Genomic DNA, 18,035 nt, shown 5'->3' on the forward strand with positions numbered 1-18,035 from the left:
AAGGCTTAAAGCAGCAACAACGCTACACATAAAAACTGATGATGGTGGAAAAATACACCGAAACGTATTTTGATTGATAAATAGAGAGAATAAATCACTGAAACTTTTGGCCATGTATTTAAAATTAAATTAAATTAATGTCAAGATACTACTTTTAGACCAACATTCACAAAGAAGGCAAAAAGCAGTTTCTTTTGCTATATCGACGAATTTTTCAGGATTTCGAGATTCAACTATTTTCTAGAAAGTCTCCAAATTTCAAGTTGCTACTTGCTTTAGATCGGAAGTGACGAAGTTTTGCTGGAAAGGCCGCCGTATCGTTAAACCATTCGGCTAAAATCACGTAGAAATCAATAAAAATCACCAGTTTTATTCACCGTTTGTTGTTGCTCTACTTTTGCAAATTTCTTTCAATTTCCTCTGTTACTAACTTAAATGAGTATATTTTCAGAAAACTTTTATTTTTCAAACTCAGTTAGCTAGTGGACCGCATAAACAAACACGTCGCCATCAGCATTAATGGCTTAATTGGATTAAAACATCCATTCGCCTCTCCATTGGCAAAATGGGGTCAGTGTGTAATGGAAAAAAGTGCATTTTAGCCGTGGAAAAACATCGTCGGCAACAATTTCCAAATAGGCCATGTGGAGGCGTTTTTTTTTCAATCAACTAGTGGTCGATGAACTCTAAGGGCGAATGTTTTAATGAGTATTAGCATACCAGTCATTAGGGACACCCACTCTTTTTCCCCATTTTCTGGAGAAATGTTTTTGCTGTGTAAATTCAACCCGTTTGAGGTCAGCGCAGTTTAAATGTTTTTTGCTAAACAGAATTTTAAAAAATTCCGGCCGTTTTCACGTTGTTTCGCTTGGAATTTTAAATGTAATTCTAAATCATCAGCGGCAGTTTAGACCGTTCATTAATTTGGATCAAACCTTTCCGGATTAGGTTGCAAGTCCCTCGTTAACCTTTAAGCTTAAATTAAAAGTGAAGTATTTTGCATCGCGCTGTTGTTTATCACTCATTATTCAGACTGAGACGAATTGTGTGCCTATTTAAAAATAGGGATTTGCCTAAAAAATAATTTTTTTGTAAAGAAATAGCAATTCTGAACTTTAAAGTTTATTCCGTTCTGTATGGCGAATGCGTCCATATCAGGGCAGTACCACAGTACTTTAAATATTCGGCATTTGTCAACATTGTTGCCGTTTAGTTGTCTGGGTGTTAAATTGAAGTTTTTCTGTTTTTTTCCAGGTAAGAGGCCCAAACAGTCGAAGCACCGAGACCCGGAAAGCAACAATTCGCCCACTGAGGATAATGCTCAAGAGCTCACCTAACTGTAAATACCCTCCCCCATATCTCATTTAGTTGGCCATATGTTTTCTCGTGTTTTTTGCTCCTTTAGTTTTTAGGTTTTCGACCGTTTCCTCTCTTTCTATCATTATTTTTATTATAGTTTTGCAACGTGTAAATACCCGTATTAACTATGACATGGCTGGTGATATTATTTTGTCCCCTTTTAGTTAGGCTAATAAATAGTGCAAGCAATTTTTTGTTTCTTTTTTTGTTCCTTTTTGTTTAGTTTTTTCTACGGTATTCTTATTGTTTCTAGTTAAGGTAGTTTTCGACATGTTCCTCTAGTTATATTAATATATTAATGTTTCTTTGAATAGTCGATTATTTTTAGGGTTTTTAGGCCACTGTCGTAGCTAAACAAGTTGATTCGGCTTGGAACCCAAAAACCTGTGGAAATTGGATCGAAAAAGGAAGATTGCAAGGCCCTGATTTATCATTTCTGTGTTCCTATTTTTTCGCCATGTTTCTGTGAATTTCGAATCCGTCCATCATCGATTCCTGATTCTACGCAAGCATTCGGGTCGGTACCAAATTGACGATTTTTTCTCAATATGGAGACTAAATCGGAAACTTTTGCGGCTTATTTGAGTCAATCGTGATCACATAAAATCGATGGGATTCTGGAAAAATTCGTTCTCCAAACCACATTTTACCACCAAATTACATTGTTTCGCTAAAAATTTCCTCGACCCTTTCGAATTTTTCATTCTTTATTTTCAAAAACAAAGCTTTTCTGGAAGAAAACTTATTCTGTACATATAAGTTCTTTGTGAGATTTTTGCATGTTCTTGCGCAAGTAAATGTCGAACGGCGAGTTGCTCAAATATCCGCGAAAACCTCATGCAACTTTGGAAAATTCCTGAAAATTGCCTGATGATGACCGAAAATCGAAACTTTCCGTTTGTAGAGCAGACTTTGTCCTACCGATGTGACACAAAAGTGACTTTCTAACTTTGCAAATTCCTGAGACTGAAAAAATCAGCGAAAATCACATGCAACCTTTAAAAATTGCTGAAATTCCCTGATGACGACTGGAAAACGAAACTTTTACCACTTGCAGACGAAACTCTGCCCCATAAAATAGAAGCAACAGCGACTATCTGACTTATTTCGTTTCTGCATAAATGGACCAAAAGCGCGGGGTGCAAAAACAATCGCCAAAGCCAAACGTAAAAATCTTGAATATCGTTTATTTCATTACGTTTCGGCGAGACAACAGCGCCATCATCAGCTATATTCAAAAATTTTACTTCACCCTTTGACTGAGACCCAGGAAAGATAAGAATATAATGCGGTAGAATCTAAATTCGCCATACGTTAAAGCAGACGTTCTCTGATAATTTTTGCTACATTGATGTCGATTCAGTAAGTTTTTCCTATTTTTTTAGAGCAACATTAGTCGCAAGTGTGCTCTAGAGAAGTGTTGCAGTAAATTACCTGTTTAATGCTTCGGGGGAAACCTATTACGAGAAAATAAAGGCCGTTTTGGCAACAAATGTTTCATCCAGAAAACGCTAACAAAGCAGAGATCCGAATTATAGTCGTAAAATTAAACACTACCGGCACAATTCCCGGAAATTGCGCATTTGCCAGCATCTATCCAGTTTTATGGGTAGTTTTGGATCGATGGTCACTGCATTTGTCTCTTCGGATTACTGTTAATGTCGGTTTTTCCCGATTAGGAGCGAAACAATTTCGGCTGGCCAGAAGCCGCTGGATGATGAATGCTTGGGGCAATAATGAAGAATTGAACCGAGCAACAATTGTTGGATGGCAAATAGGGCGAAAACGAAAGCCGTTCCATATAAATCAGCCATTAGTGGCAAGCGAAATTCATACCCATCTGGATATTAAGGTCTGCGGTCCGAACCCGAAGTATTATGAGGATTGTAGGGATCCTTATTGTTTAGACGTCATTGTCCCTGGACATAAATTGCGCAAAGGGCAAAATCACCCTTGCTCCGTTTTCATCGAATTATCAGTTCTCTGAGAAGTTATGCAATAAAGAAAGCAGTTTTCCCATAAATTCGCGTGGAAAATCTCGAGTTATTGCATCGTTTTCTGTTATAGGCCCATTTGCAGCTTCAACAAGCGCGTGGTTGTTGTGAAAATATTCCATAACCGAGTTTATGGAGATTTCATCGATAAAATGTATTTTATGGGGTCTATTTTACGGATTTTATTTCGGTTCGATCGGAACCGGGCAAAGGGTTTTATTAAATTGAAACTTTGCCTGCCCACCATTCCATCGCCAAAACGATAAGAAATAGTAAACTTGATCAGAAACTGGCTTTAGTTTGTTAGCGTTTTCCCCTCAAACAGCCCTTGAGGTGAATAAATTGGCGTCGAACAAACGGCTGCGAAATTAGCCAAGTTCTCAATAGCCTCGAATTTATAAGCAAAAGTTCTTATAAAGCTGAACTTATTGTTTACCTGCGAATTTAATATAGTCGCTTTGGCTTCATTAAAACCGTGTTACAAGTTTACTTTCTGCTCAGTATTCGTGCAACATATATCCACGACGTTCAAATACGAAAAGTTTAATTATTAGCACTGGCGGGCTTCGTGTAATGGAAACTTTGAGACTTTGCCTCTAACTGGAACAATAACTTTGGCAGCGCCTTGTAATTGGCGCGGTGCTGCGCCAATCACACTTTTGCGGCTAAAATCGTCAACATTGGTTCATTTGAAAAGTTTTTCGGTTTTTTTTTCAAAAATCCCACCATCCAGCTGTGCTCTGAATTGTTCTCGGAGCGGCGATTGAGTGTTTTTATTTATTAAACGAACGCGTTGCTGCTTGTTTGTTTGTCTGTCTGGCATTTTATCTTGTGCATTTCAGTCGGGTTAGAGCGACTAATTTATGGGGCGCATTAATTCTGTTTTTAGCGGCATGCTGGCAACATTTGTTGTGCACCATTTCCTCCCGAGAACTATTCAATTGACATTGTTGTGCAGCTACAGAAATTAATTAACAAACAGTCCGACCTTATTAGGCAGTAGATTCTTAGGGTGAAAAAACGTGTCAAAAAAAGAAATTGTGCAACTAACTGCAGGGTTTTTAGTAGAGTGGTATTGGCAAAAACAGAAGTACATTAGCAACCGGATCGGAAATTCCCTGATGATGGCCGAAAATCGAAACTTTTGTCACATGTAGAATGCACTTTGCCCCACAAGACGGACTCCAAGCTGAATCTATGATTTCACGGGTTTCTGAGAAAATGAATGACAAACTTAGAACTGCATAAAAACTGCAAAAATCTGTTGCAAATTTAAAAAAATCTTGAAAATAACCTGATGATGACTGACCTCAGAATTTTTGCCACTTATAAAACGGACTATGCCCCATCAGGTTCTTATAAACAGCCTTAACTTGATTAGTTTTTGAGAAAATAACTGGGAAACTTCGGTCTGTATAAACAAGCATAAAATCGAAACGAAATTCTCGGAAAATTCTCTGAGGATGTGTCAAATTCGAAACGTTCGCCACTTATAGAACACCCCCTGGGAAACAGGTGACTCTCCAAATTTTCAATTTTCAAGATATTAATAAAATAAATGCCAAACTTGGCTCTAAAAAAAAATAAAAAATCCTGAAAATTGCCTGACTATGATTCGAAGTCCGAAGTCGAAGTCGATTTTTTTTGCCACACATAAAACGCCCTCGAAAGTTAATATTTAATTTCGCTGCTTTTTAAGGAACTAAATGCCCAATTTAGGCCTGCATAAATAACCGCAAAAATGGATGCTAAACTTTAAAAAATCTTGAAAACTACTGGATGATGTAAAATTCGAAACTTTTCGACTTATAGAGCAGACTTTGTCCTACCGAACTTTATACAAAAGGCACTTTCTAACTGCAASTTCCTCAGCAAATAAATGTCGAACTGGGACCTGCTTGAATATGCGCGAAAATCAGACGCAACTTTGGAAAATTTTTGAAAATTCCCTGATAATGACCGAAAATCGAAAAAATTTCTTCGCATAGACCAGATTTTATTCTACCGATGTGATGCAAAAGTGACTTTCCGACTTAGAAAGTTTCTGAGCAAATAAATGTCGAACTGCGACTTGACGAAAAATCCGCGAAAACCACATGCAACTTTGAAAAATGTTTGGAAATTTCTTGATGATGACTCAAAATCGAAACTTTTTTCCACTGATAAAGCAGACTTTATTCTACCGATGTGATGCAAAAGTGACTGTCTGACTTTGCAAGTTTCTGAGCAAAAAATGTGGAACTGCGACTTGTCGAAAAATCCGCCAAAACGACTGGAAATTTGGAAATTCCCTGATGATGACTAAAAATCGAAACTTTTTTCACTTAGGCATAGATCAAGCTGTGTCCTATCAAGGCGATATAAAAATTACCTTCGAACTTTGCAAGCTGCTGAGCAAATAAATGTGGAATTGCATTTCGACCTGCTTAAATATTCACAAAAAATTCTTGAAAATTTTCTGATGATGACTGAGAAAATCGAACCTTTGTCCGCTTATAGAGCAGCCTTTGCTCTACCGATGTGACACAAAAGGGACTTTCTGACTTCGCAAGTTCCTGACCAAATAAATGTCGAACTGCGACCTCCCGGAAAATCCGCCAAAAACGCACCTTTCAAAAATTCTAGAAAATTCCCTGATGATCACCGGAATTCGAAACTTTTTACACTTTTAGAATAGACTTGCGCTGAAAAATAGCTGCAAAAGCGCCTTTCGTCCGTCTGGAGTTCCTGATTTAAAAAATGCCACCGTCCGGCCTGCAAAAGCACCGTCGTAGACCAGACGCAATTTTGAAAACCTGTCAAAAATTCCCTGATGATGATTGGAAATCGAAACGTTGCCCAGTAATAGAAGGAACTTTGCTCTACAAAATGCATTCAAACAATTGCGAAAAGTTACCGGGAAAGTGTGCTTTCTTTAGGTTTTTAGCATGCTGTAAGGGGTTCGAATTCAATTAGTTTATTGGCAAAAATATGCCCTCAAACTTCCCTTAGTTTCCTTCCTAAAGGATGGTTATGACGGTTGCTGTTGCAAGAATTCCCGATAGTTTCCGCGTAAATTAGCCGGAATAATTCCTGTCGTTTGTACGTGTGTTGGCACTTTCAACTGTCCTTATTCTCAGCCTGGAGCGGAATGGCGAGGGCGGATATAAAGAAATTCCATGACATTACCGTTTCTTCCGCCTTCTTTTCGTCATAAAAGTTAATAAAAGCCGGCGAATTTTGCGCCGCCATGCGATACATTAAGCGATTGTCATTTTGCCGTGTTTGTCGCTGTTTTATTGGCCGGGGCAGATGTCCAGAACTTGCCGGATTTATATTAATATTAGTTGGCGAAGTTGGAACGGACGGCACCGGAAAAAGACATTTCCTGGCGAGGAGGAAAGTCCGACCGAAAAAAGAGGCGATCAGTAGATCCGTATAATAAATTGACCAAAGCAGCTTAGGCGGCATAATGCGGCATGGCACTTTTATTGCTTAATGGGCTCAATTCTCATCTGGGTGTCGTGCTCAATTAATAAATGGTGATTGTTCTCAGTCCTTTTGTCCAAACACAGAACTGGAGGAAAAACAATTCTAAAAAGTTGATGAAATTTCTGGAAAGCAGACATTAATTCAAAGCAGATCTGGCCTTTTTCCGCATTCTACCAGCTAATAACTTAATCCTAAAAAGTAATCGATAAACGATGCTAAAAAAGCCGGTCAAGGGCGTGACAATAAACAAACTAAATCAACCACAGACAGACAGACAGACTCTCCTCATCAGGTGGAACACGCTTTTTGCTGGATAAAACCGAAATATTCGTCTAGACGCTTTTATTGCTGTTCAAATCGCAAATAATACTCGTTTTTTTTTTGTTTCTTAAACCGAATTACTGGCTTTATCTGGAAAAAATGGAGCTCGATTGGTCCTGCTAAGCCTGCTTCGGATTATAACGAACGGCTCAGCAGGCTTATGCTCAGGCCTATCCATATTTAATATCGAACACATTTTTATTGGGATCTTCAGCTTTATCTGGAACGGAGCAGCCTAATGATGGACATTTAGTGTGAATGGGGGTTTAGCCAACATTCGTCACTCGCGTATTTGGCGACAAGACTGAACGAATTTTTAATCTAAAAACCGTTCAATGTTTTTCTCCGTATAACTCCGTCATAATCCGGCTGTATTTGCAGGCAAAAGCTTTGTAAACATTGTAATTTTACTGCAGGCTTAACAGTTTTACTAGTCGCAATTAACTGATTGAAGCTCGTTAGTAAATCGTGCAGTTTTTCCATATCGGCCACGTGTTGACTGAGAAATTGTTAGCAAACTCCTAGCGAAGTTCACCTACTTAACTTATCAGACACCAGGTTAATTAGCTGAGATCAAGTGGCATCTGTGGAACTTTAAATTGGAATAACTCTCACACCAACACTTGCGCTCTAATCAACCACAATGTGTGCCTTATGCGAGGCCTTAATGATCCTGTTTTAAAATCAACTTTTTAATGCACCATTGTTTCGGTCTGAGGCAATTTTCGACTCACTGTTTATTTATACACTTTGTGCGTTTGTACTCACAGATGTGTGCAACCGTCATTAGTACCATTTGCCTTGATATTTGGTTACTGCCTATTTGTGTATCCAATTTCCTATGTTTGTAATACTGTAAATAGTTTTTTTTGATTCGGGCTCCAAAGATGCATTTGGCATGATTTATGATTGAAACATGCCTGGAAGTTGACAGTGATAAACATCCAAAGAAATAATCGTTCATGAAGTTGATCCGAATAGAGACCAGCGCGTTCACTGGAGAATTGGGAAAAAATGTATTTTGATAAACTCGGTATCAGACAATTGCGCTCCCATTGTTCCCTGCATGAAAGGGCCAGATAAAGGCCATCGACTACAAAGGAACGTGCTTGAAAAGTAGGAAAATTTGACATTCCCCTTGTATTTCGCTTCTTTTGTGCTCACAAGGGGCAACAACGCAACTAATATCGTATTTACGGGGACATTTTCCAAAAAAATCATACGTTGCTAAAAGCCTTAAAAGACCTGAAAGTTTGGGTTAAAATGCAGAAAATTCCACCCTACTTTACCTTCAAATCTGGATTTTCGGTCGTAATAGCGCGATTTAAAGAAAAATTGCAACTTTTGATGCAGGCGTTTACGTACATATTTTACAAAAAAAAACATATCGCAGACACAAGAGCAGGAAAAGATTTGAAATTTTGGCTTCTAATAGGCAAAACTCCACGTAACTCGCCCTGAAAATTCGAATTTTCTGGTAAATTCAGGCGATTTTTTTAAATTTGCAAACTTAGGCAGCAAGTAGCCAACATCGCGCTTAGGTGCACGTTTTAGCAAAAAAAATCACGTCTTGGACGGAAGTGCATTAAGACACTTGAAATTTTAGCCCGTTGTAGCCAAAACTCCCCTCAACTGTTGCTGTAAATTTGAGTTTTCTTCTAAACAGAAGTGATTTAAGAAAAAATGTAAACTTAGACAGCCGGTAATTGAAACCGCGTTTACGTGCACATTTTACAAAGAAAAACATATCGCAGACACAAGAGCAGGAAAAGATTTGAAATTTTGGCTTCTAAGAGGCAAAACTCCACGTAACTCGCCCTGAAAATTAGAATTTTCTGGTAAATTAAGGCGATTTTTTTAAATTTGCAAACTTAGCCAGCAAGTAGCCAACATCGCGCTTAGGTGCACGTTTTAGCAAAAAAATCACGTCTTGGACGGAAGTGCATTAAGACACTTGAAATTTTAGCCCGTTGTAGGCAAAAAACTCCCCTCAACTGTTCCTGTAAATTTGAGTTTTCTTCTAAACAGAAGTGATTTAAGAAAAAATGTAAACTTAGACAGCCGGTAATTGAAACAACAGCAGTAAAAGATTGGAAATTTTGGCTTCTAATAGGCAAAACTCCACGTAACTCGCCCTGAAAATTAGAATTTTCTTTTAAACTAAGGCGATTTTTTTAAATTTGCAAACTTAGGCAGCAAGTAGCCAACATCGCGCTTCGGAAAAAAAATCACGTCTTGGACCAAAGTGCATTAAGACACTTGAAATTTTAGCCCGTTGTAGGCAAAACTTCCATCAACTGTTCCTGTAAATTTCAGTTTTCTTCTAAACAAAAGTGATCTAAGAAAAAATGTAAACTTAGACACTCTGTAATTGAAACCGCGTTTACTTGGACATTTTGCTAAACAAATCATATCTTGTGGACACACACAAGCGACTAATTAATAACACTAACAGCTCACTTAGAAACATCGTACCTCTAGAGCACCAGGAAGCAAACAGTCGCTTAATGATTAATGCAAAAAATACATCTGAAACTGTGAAATGCTCCAAAAAAGCAAAAAACAAGTTTGATCAAAACACAACAGTCTGTCTAGTCAACGCCAACAAAAATCGTTCTTTAAAGCCTCTGTTTAAAATTTAATTTTGATGTAATCATTAATACTGTTCGTTCCAATCCCGGGCTGTCTTACTCTCTGTCTATCAACACTGATTAGGGCTTTAATAAATATTAATTTGCTAGGCGACCTGACGTCCGGATAAATTATTTAATTTGTTAAGGATCCGTGTCACGATTCGAGTGCTCTCATTGTTTTCCAAGTAGAGTCGAAACACTCTCGGATTGTGCTTATTTTATTGCGAACTGAGCTGTTGCTTAGGTCATCTTTTTATCTGATGTCTGTTTCAATTGGCAGTACGTCTCTTGATTGGTTTTCGTTGAAATGGCCATTAACACGGAAAAATTAATCAAGTCTCTGGACTCTAGAGGTGGAAGATTAGTTTTCCAATATTATTTTCACTTACTTACCATTTGTTGTTCTTAAACAATGTTTTGTTTAATTTTGCGGGTAAGCTCAACAAGCGAAAATTTGATCGGAACAGTACGGAAGCGGCTTCTAGCGGTTCCCTTCTCTGATTCTCATTGCATACTAATTGAAATTTCCGGTAAGTCGTAATCCCCGGATTTTGCATAAAGTTTTTATGGTCCAAGACATGTTTGCCAGAACAGAACTAGTTATAGCAGTTGCCTCGATAGACCGACTAACTTCTGGATAAATGGCACGGCGAAATTGTCTGGTTTAAATGAACAAGCTTCCGCTGATAAAATGGCCCAAAAAAACTGGAAATATGAGAGTTAATCCAGCGAAATGAAGCGCTTGAAGTTGGGAAATTTTTTAAACTTGTCTAGCTGTCGATGTATTTTTTGTTTTCTTGTAGAAATCGGGGTTTGTTTCAGTTGCTTTCACTCGATTTGTCGACGTTTTTTTGCCAGAATAACAACGTATTTGCAGAAATTTATGAAAATCACGAAATACCAAAGAAATAGAGCATAAAGGTAATGGTAAGAAGCGGTAAAGAAAAACTGAAAATGTCAGTTGCTTTCTATGCAACTGGTAAAAACGTCGACAATATTTTTACCAGAAGAAGGGCGGTTTTAAAAATCAATGAACATCAATGCAATTGAGCATAAGCAGTTTAGAATGAGAAGAAACGAGAAAGACAGATCGAAAATTAGATAATTTCTGTTGCTTTCGTGGTCAAACTCTGGACGATTTTATCTGAATAACGTTTTTAGGACAACTGAAAAAAATGGCAACTATGTACAGTGGGAGGAAGCGAGAGGGACGGACATTTCAATGTTGAAAGTATCATCTAGCTGTCAACGTTTTTTTACTAGATGAAGGACGGTTTTAAAAAATCAATGAAAATCATGAGACATCGAAGCAATTGAGCATAATAGACAATGAGAAGAAGCGAGAAAGAAAAGTGGAAAGAAGGGAGAAAGATAATCTGTTGTCAGTTGCTTTTGGCCTAATTGTCGACGTTTTTGTCAGAACAAGAACGTTTTCATCAGAACAAGAACGTTTTTACGAAATAACAGATGAGAATTGCGCACAAGAAAAATGTAATTTTTTATGTTGAAACATTCAGTTTCTTTGGGTCTAGCTGTCGACGTTTTTACCAGAAGAAAAACATTCTTACATAAATGAATGAAAATTACGAAACATCACTGAAATTGAAGATGAAGGGAGAAAGACAATTAACTAACTAACTGTCAACGTTTTTATCAGAATAAGAACGTTGCACAAAGGAAAAATTTAATTTTGAATGTTAAAAAACTCAGTTTCTTTCGGTCTAGCTGTCGACGTTTTTACCAGACTAAGATCAGTTTAAAAATGAATGGAAATCGCGAAACAACCAAGCAATTGACCATAAAAGTCTAGCTGTCGACGTTCTCATCAGAACAAAAACGTTGCACAAAAGAACAATGGAATTTTGAATGTTGAAAAACTCAGTTTCCTTCGGTCTAGCTGTTGACGTTTTTACCAGCCTAAGAACAGTTTAAAAAATGAATGAATATCGCGAAACAACCAAGCAATTGACCATAAAAGAAAAGCTGTCGACGTTTTTATCAGAACAAGAACGTTGCACAAAGGAAAAATGGAATTTTGAATGTTAAAAAACTCAGTTTCTTTCGGTCTAGCTGTCGACGTTTTTACCAGACTAAGAACAGTTTAAAAAATGAATGGAAATCGCGAAACAACCAAGCAATTGACATAAAAGGGAAGCTGTCGACGTTTTTACCATAATAAGAACGTTGCACAAAAGAAAAATGTAATTTTTAATGTTAAAAAACTCAGTTTCTGTCGGCCTAGCTGTCGACGTTTTTACCAGAATAAGAACAGTTTAAAAAATGAATGGAAATCGCGAAACAATCAAGCAATTTACCATAAAAGACAAGCTGTCGACGTTTTTATCAGAACAAGAACGTTGCACAAAGAAAAATGGAATTTTTAATGTTAAAAAACTCAGTTTCTGTCGGTCTAGCTGTCATCGTTTTTACCAGAATAAGAACAGTTGAAAAAATGAATGAAAATCGCGAAACAACCAAGCAATTGGCCATAAAAGTCAAGCTGTCAACGTTCTGATCAGAACAAAAACGTTGCACAAAGGAAAAACTGAATTTTGAATGATACAAAACTCAGTTTCTTTCGGTCTAGCTGTCGACGTTCTTACCATACTAAGAACAGTTTAAAAAATGAATGGAAATCGCGAAACCACCAAGCAATTGACCATAAAAGACAAGCTGTAGACGTTTTTTATCAGAAAATAGAACTTTCCTTCAGAATGATTTGTAGATGATTGGTAATGAAATTAATTAAAGTAGTAAAGAAAAAAATTTAAAATTCAGTTGCTTTTGACTGTCGACGTTTTTATCAGAACAAGCACGTTTTTACCAAAAGAAGGAAAATCGCGAAAGAACAAAGAAGAATTGCGCACATGAAAAATGTATAATGGGAAGAAGCGAGGAAGAAAAATGGAAATTTGAATGTTGAAAAACTCTGTTACTTTCGTTCTGGCTGTCGACGTTTTTTCACCAGAAGACAAACGTTGTTACAGAAATGAATGAAAACTACGAAACCTCGCAGCAATTGAACATGGAGGGCAATGAAAAGAGGAAAGATGGAAGATTATTTTCAGTTGCTTTTGGTTCGTTCTACAAGTTCTCAAGAACGTTTCTACCCAATTGAATAAAGATCATTTGCGCAAAAAGTGATGGAAATCGGGATGTGGAAACTCAGTGACATTCGGTCTAACAGCCTCAGTTTTTACCGAAACAAGAACGTTTCTGCATGAATGATCAATTAACCGGACAGAACTGTATCGATTCATCTCGAAGAATAATTGAATGAAATAAAAACAGGAATAATGGATAAATACCTGGAATGGGCAATAAGGCCGCAGCAAGTGTGTGGCGCAGGTCGGGCGCCATCCAGTTCTCCAGGGCGCAGAGAACTTCCAGACGCCGATGAACTCGCGCTCAGCTGAGCATCGCCTGCCGTCGTCCAGTAGTCGACTCGACGTTTCGCGACGTGGACACGCCATCCTCATAGGTGAAGGCCACGTGACAAAAATGACAGTTGGGGAAATGGACGTGCGACGTCACGCCAGAAGAAAACGCGACAGCCGGCTTGCAGACAGTTACCACGGTCGCGCCGGTCCGAATAACGCGCCGCACTTGCCGATCCATTGCGGCGAAGAGATCGCGTTTTAAACGAAAAAAGTCCACATGAAAAATTAAGAAAACGTGTGAACCTGTTGATGTTTTTAAAGTTTTTCCCCCCATCGTTGATGTTGTCGATTTTATTCATGTTGACGAAGATTCAGAAGCAGCAGTGTGTTAACATAGTTGACGATCTTCTCCTTAAGTTTAAGATATAGTCTAATTGTAGAAAATCGTTTCGGTTCTTACCGTTTGGTTAGTGATCGTTCGAATTAGGTGCTTCAGTAGCATCGCAAAGCAGTTATTCTAAATGAAGTAGTTTATAGGAAAAGTTACCGTATCTAGAGCCACCATAGGTAACTATTCCCCATAGGTTTTCAACAGAATTCGTTAGGTTTCTGGTAAGGATTTCGGCCAAAGAGTCACAATCAATTCAACCATCTGGAGGTTTTCCAGCTGGAATTCCGCAGCACCAAGCATCTGTTTTGTCTGGCGAATTATAATTTTAGCCACTTTATACCCTCGTCCTTTGTTTTACGCCATTTGAGTCCAACTGAGCCCATTGTGTTGGTTATGCTTTGTTTTTCATTTCTTCACTGTTTCCGTACGAGGGTCATTCAGTTTCAACGCCGAAATTTTATTAGTTTTTTCTTCACTTGAAAGTCAAGGTTTTTAGCAATCGGATTCCACTGCCACTGTTTCCAGTCATTAACTAATAAACTCACTTATTTGCGTATTTAAGGTAAATTGTCTACATTGCGCAAGTAAACACATTACGCCACTGTTTGAAAATTTTCCAATTAATATCATCCCAAGTCTGTTTGTTTCATCCGATTAATTGCCAATTTCGCTTATTATTTTGCAAAATATCACTACCGCATTGCAATCATGAGGAAAACGGCAAAAACCAAGGCAATCAAGGGGATTAAGGAAAAAATGAAATTTATTACTAATACAATTCAATAAGCGAGTGTCCAGCCTTAAATGATACAAGTTCTTGCATTCTTTGACTGTGGCGTTTCTAAATCATTGTCTAGCTTTGGTGTGATTTCCTGGATATTTTACGCAATTTGTCTATGTTTTTGTGTCGATTTTATTTAGTCAGCAGGCTTTTGACCGTCTGCAGACACCCGATTTGGCAAAAGATCTTTTAAATCCATCGATGACTAGCTTCTTAGTATGCATCATGCAGCCTGTCTGGCTTAATATGTGAATCATAAATTATATTTTAAATTGCAATGTGATGTCAATGTGAGGCGAATGGTCACGTTTTCGATTTTTTCTTCCCCATCGTGTTTTGTCCCCTAGAACGAGTGCGGTTTTATGGCTGGAATATCGAATATTTACAATGGTTGTTTTGTATTTTTTTCCCTACTGAATCCACGGCTTTTTATTATCGTCTCAAAAGTTTGTGTGTGTAGAAATGGCGTAATTTTTTTTGTCCCAATAATACAAAAAAACTCGAGTTTCCGCAATTGCTGCTCAATTTCTCCTCACGTTGTTCGAGGACAATAATGCATCCTGTCCAGTCTTTTATGTGATGTGTGGCCGTCTGTTAATTGCCCGAAAATAACATTTATTTAATGGGCCTAAAAGCTCGCTTTATTATGTACTGAAAACGCTCATTGCATAAGCTCTAAAAATAAATGGCGTGAAAAGCCAGTGGCCCAAATCATGTTTTTAAATTGACAATACTTCAATTACTGTCGTTGAAACCATTTCAGATTCGTTCGTTTTCCAAAAGTGTTTTATTTTCCCTTTGTTCATTAGTGGAACAGCCTAAATTTTCGAAATCCGCCACCCTCCCAAGTCAAATACGCAGGTTTCACCGCGGTTTTTCCCGTGAAAACATGCATTTTTTGTGCCAATTCAACAAACACATCTGCGCTCAGAACAGTTTTTTCTCTCGAAAACAAAACGAAACACGTGAATTAATGCACGTTAGCATTTACTGTTTGTGTTTTTAATGATTTAATGCATTCGGCGCCTCGTATCGAAAAAAAAACTGGATGGACGCATTAACGCATAGTAAATACAATTTGTATTTTGGGCCATATTTCGGCATTTTCATATTCAATTCGTTGTTCGGAGAACGAACGAAATGCCGAAAACATCGATGCGTGAACGATCGAAGTAGATCCCAACAAACTGCGGTGCAATGAAACTGGTATTAATAATGGGAAATTGTGTGCTTGTATCAGAGTAAAATTAAAAAAATGTGTTGGTTTAGTGCAAAAATTGAATGGAAGACCATTGAGTTTAAGAATCCCTAAGGCGTCTTTAAAGGCTTTGAAGCAATTGTGTCGATTATACATACCATAAACATTTTTTTCGGAGTTGAATGCATTTTGCAACTGTTAAGTTTTGGGGGCTTTTAGGCTGTCCTGGAAAATAATTTTGCCCAACGTTTCGCAAGCTCGAGTGACTTGCCTCTTCAGAGGTGGTCCAATTGTTCCTGCAAAACATATTCGAAAGCGCAACTCTGACTTCTCTGATCTTTAATACGATCGATGCAAAATTCAATAATTTTAATGAACGCCTTGCACCGTCACCATCAAATCAATAATCATCCATCTCCCCTGGCAACCCCACGGATGTTCTGTGTTGTGCCCGGAAGTACCGCCGCGCTGTCTCTTGTCACAGCCATGAAGTAGCCCCGATGTTGCCACTCCCGTCGTGGGTGTGCCCCGCCTACCAGGGTTGCCGCTCTCGCCGTGGTTGCTCTGTTTTCCCAGGTTGCTTACAAATTTTTATTTATTTCACATTTTGTCTGAATCCCAAGAAAGAAAAAATATAATAACAATTACACGCAGTTAGGAAAATAAATCAAAATACATTATTATTATTTAGTTACTTTCTTAAATAGCGAAATGGTTTAGGTCGATTATTTTGGTTTTTCTTCTGCTCTGGCCGATGCATTATGAGGCGTAGGCAGTGGTGTTGTTTGGAAAAAAAATGAAATTTAAATAAGTAAATTCCATTTGCATATAAAGTGGCTTTCGAACGCGCTTGGAAAGACTGTGTAAAAGACAATAAACAATGATTTGAATTGCTAAAACCTGAAACAGCCATAAAACGTAAACCGCTTCTTAGAGTCATCACTTAGCCGTTTTTGAAATTGAGGCCGTTTTGAGTTCAGTTTTTTTGCCGTGTTTAATCACTTAGTCACAATAATTAGGTGCAGTGGTTCGTCCCACTGAGAAACTACGAGTTTCTATATATTTTTCAATAGAAAACACGGAAATCCCCACTGTAATTATTATCCCTTCGGTCATTAATCTTCCTAACGTTCCCAACAGCTGGTTTCTGGCAAATGGAAAAAAAATCTGGCCTTTTCCAACGAGATCCACCCGAGTATTGAAAAAACGAAAACCTGCAATATTAATGGCCGGTCAATAGGATGTTTAGGAAAAATAGTTATTTGCCTGAATAGGGGGCCAATGTATACAGGGTAAAAAATTCAAATTGTCACACTGTACATTGGATTAAGTACATATTTTTTATTTGCTTAATACTTTTGAGCAAAATATCCAGTCAGATTAGGATGGCAGCAATAAAAATAGCTACAAATAAATCAATATTGGCTTTTGCAATTTCCGAATACCGATTTTATAATTCAATTTAAGCCCGATGTGTCTAAATATGTGATTTGGCAAAATAATCGAGAAATATGTTCGAAATAATGCTATAAATTAAACTGTGTCAATTTAAATAAACCGGTCAATGGTTCGTGCCATTTCTGCATTGGTCGTTTGCAATATTGGAACATTATTTTTAATTAACCCCATTTTCGACTCAATATATATCAGTGAACTATTGTTTCGGCCAATATATTTTATGTTTAAACAGCAACGAAACACATAATTGTTTCGCGTTTATTAACAAAGTCAATACGCCTAATTGTAATTATAGTAGTTTTTATTTTCCATTGCCCATCACCTTTCGTTCGTTTGCACTTTCATCAATGCTGCTAAACCCCTAAACCAGAAACCTAGTGGTTTTTTTGTGTGAAAAACCTGATGAAAAACCCCCTTTACTTCAGGAAAAGGTACTTTTTCCAGGACCAACCAAGGAAAAATCCATGCCTCCATTAGAATAAACCCCCATTAGACGTTACTTAAACTAAGCAAAAATCCCTAGAACTTTAGCCGAGTTACGCCAGAAATTGGAAACATTTCTTAAGACGTTAAAATAACTTTTTGCAATAGCAAGTGAATACAATAATGAACTTGAACCAGTTATTGACAATTTGAGACAGTGATGGAAAGTTTAGAGGACGTGGCGGCAAGAGAGGAGGCCGAAAGGCAGCAAAGTTTAAAGGATTTGGAGCAGCTCTATGAGTGGTTGCAGCAATTCGAGGATCCTCCGCCAGCTCCAAGACCTCCACCTCCTTATCAATTCAGAAACGGTTCGTATTGAGTTTTTTTTGAGGGGCACCGGTAGGGAAGCTTCCGAAGTTAATTGCTAGTGCTTAAGGGAATTTCGTAGAAATTCCAAAAATAGCTTAGAATTGAAAATTCGTCGGAAATTTGTTGATTATTGGAAAGAATGAAACACTGTTACAATTTGCCTTCAAACATACATTTTTAGGCGAACATTCACAAATCCGCAAAAATCAACAACTGATGCAATTTAAATGAATTTTTCAGGGTTTTCAGACTCAAGT

General features: G+C 37.7%; 1 protein-coding gene and 1 long non-coding RNA gene across 2 annotated transcripts in view; one reads left to right on the forward strand and one right to left on the reverse strand.

Moving 5' to 3' along the window:
- Positions 1 to 18,035, forward strand: part of LOC109545764 (disco-interacting protein 2) — a 126,627-nt gene that overhangs the window by 38,937 nt on the left and 69,655 nt on the right. The window lies entirely within an intron of this gene.
- On the reverse strand, positions 14,295 to 15,963 carry LOC125505511. The gene is made up of 2 exons (XR_007282231.1): positions 15,687 to 15,963; positions 14,295 to 14,673 (listed from the first exon to the last, which is right to left on the reverse strand). It is a non-coding gene; the product is annotated as an uncharacterized LOC125505511 (long non-coding RNA).

The sequence above is a fragment of the Dendroctonus ponderosae genome, unplaced genomic scaffold (assembly GCF_020466585.1).
Source record: "Dendroctonus ponderosae isolate FM_Combo_2020 unplaced genomic scaffold, Dpon_F_20191213v2 Dpon_F_20191213_8, whole genome shotgun sequence".
Lineage (NCBI taxonomy): Eukaryota > Metazoa > Arthropoda > Insecta > Coleoptera > Curculionidae > Dendroctonus > Dendroctonus ponderosae.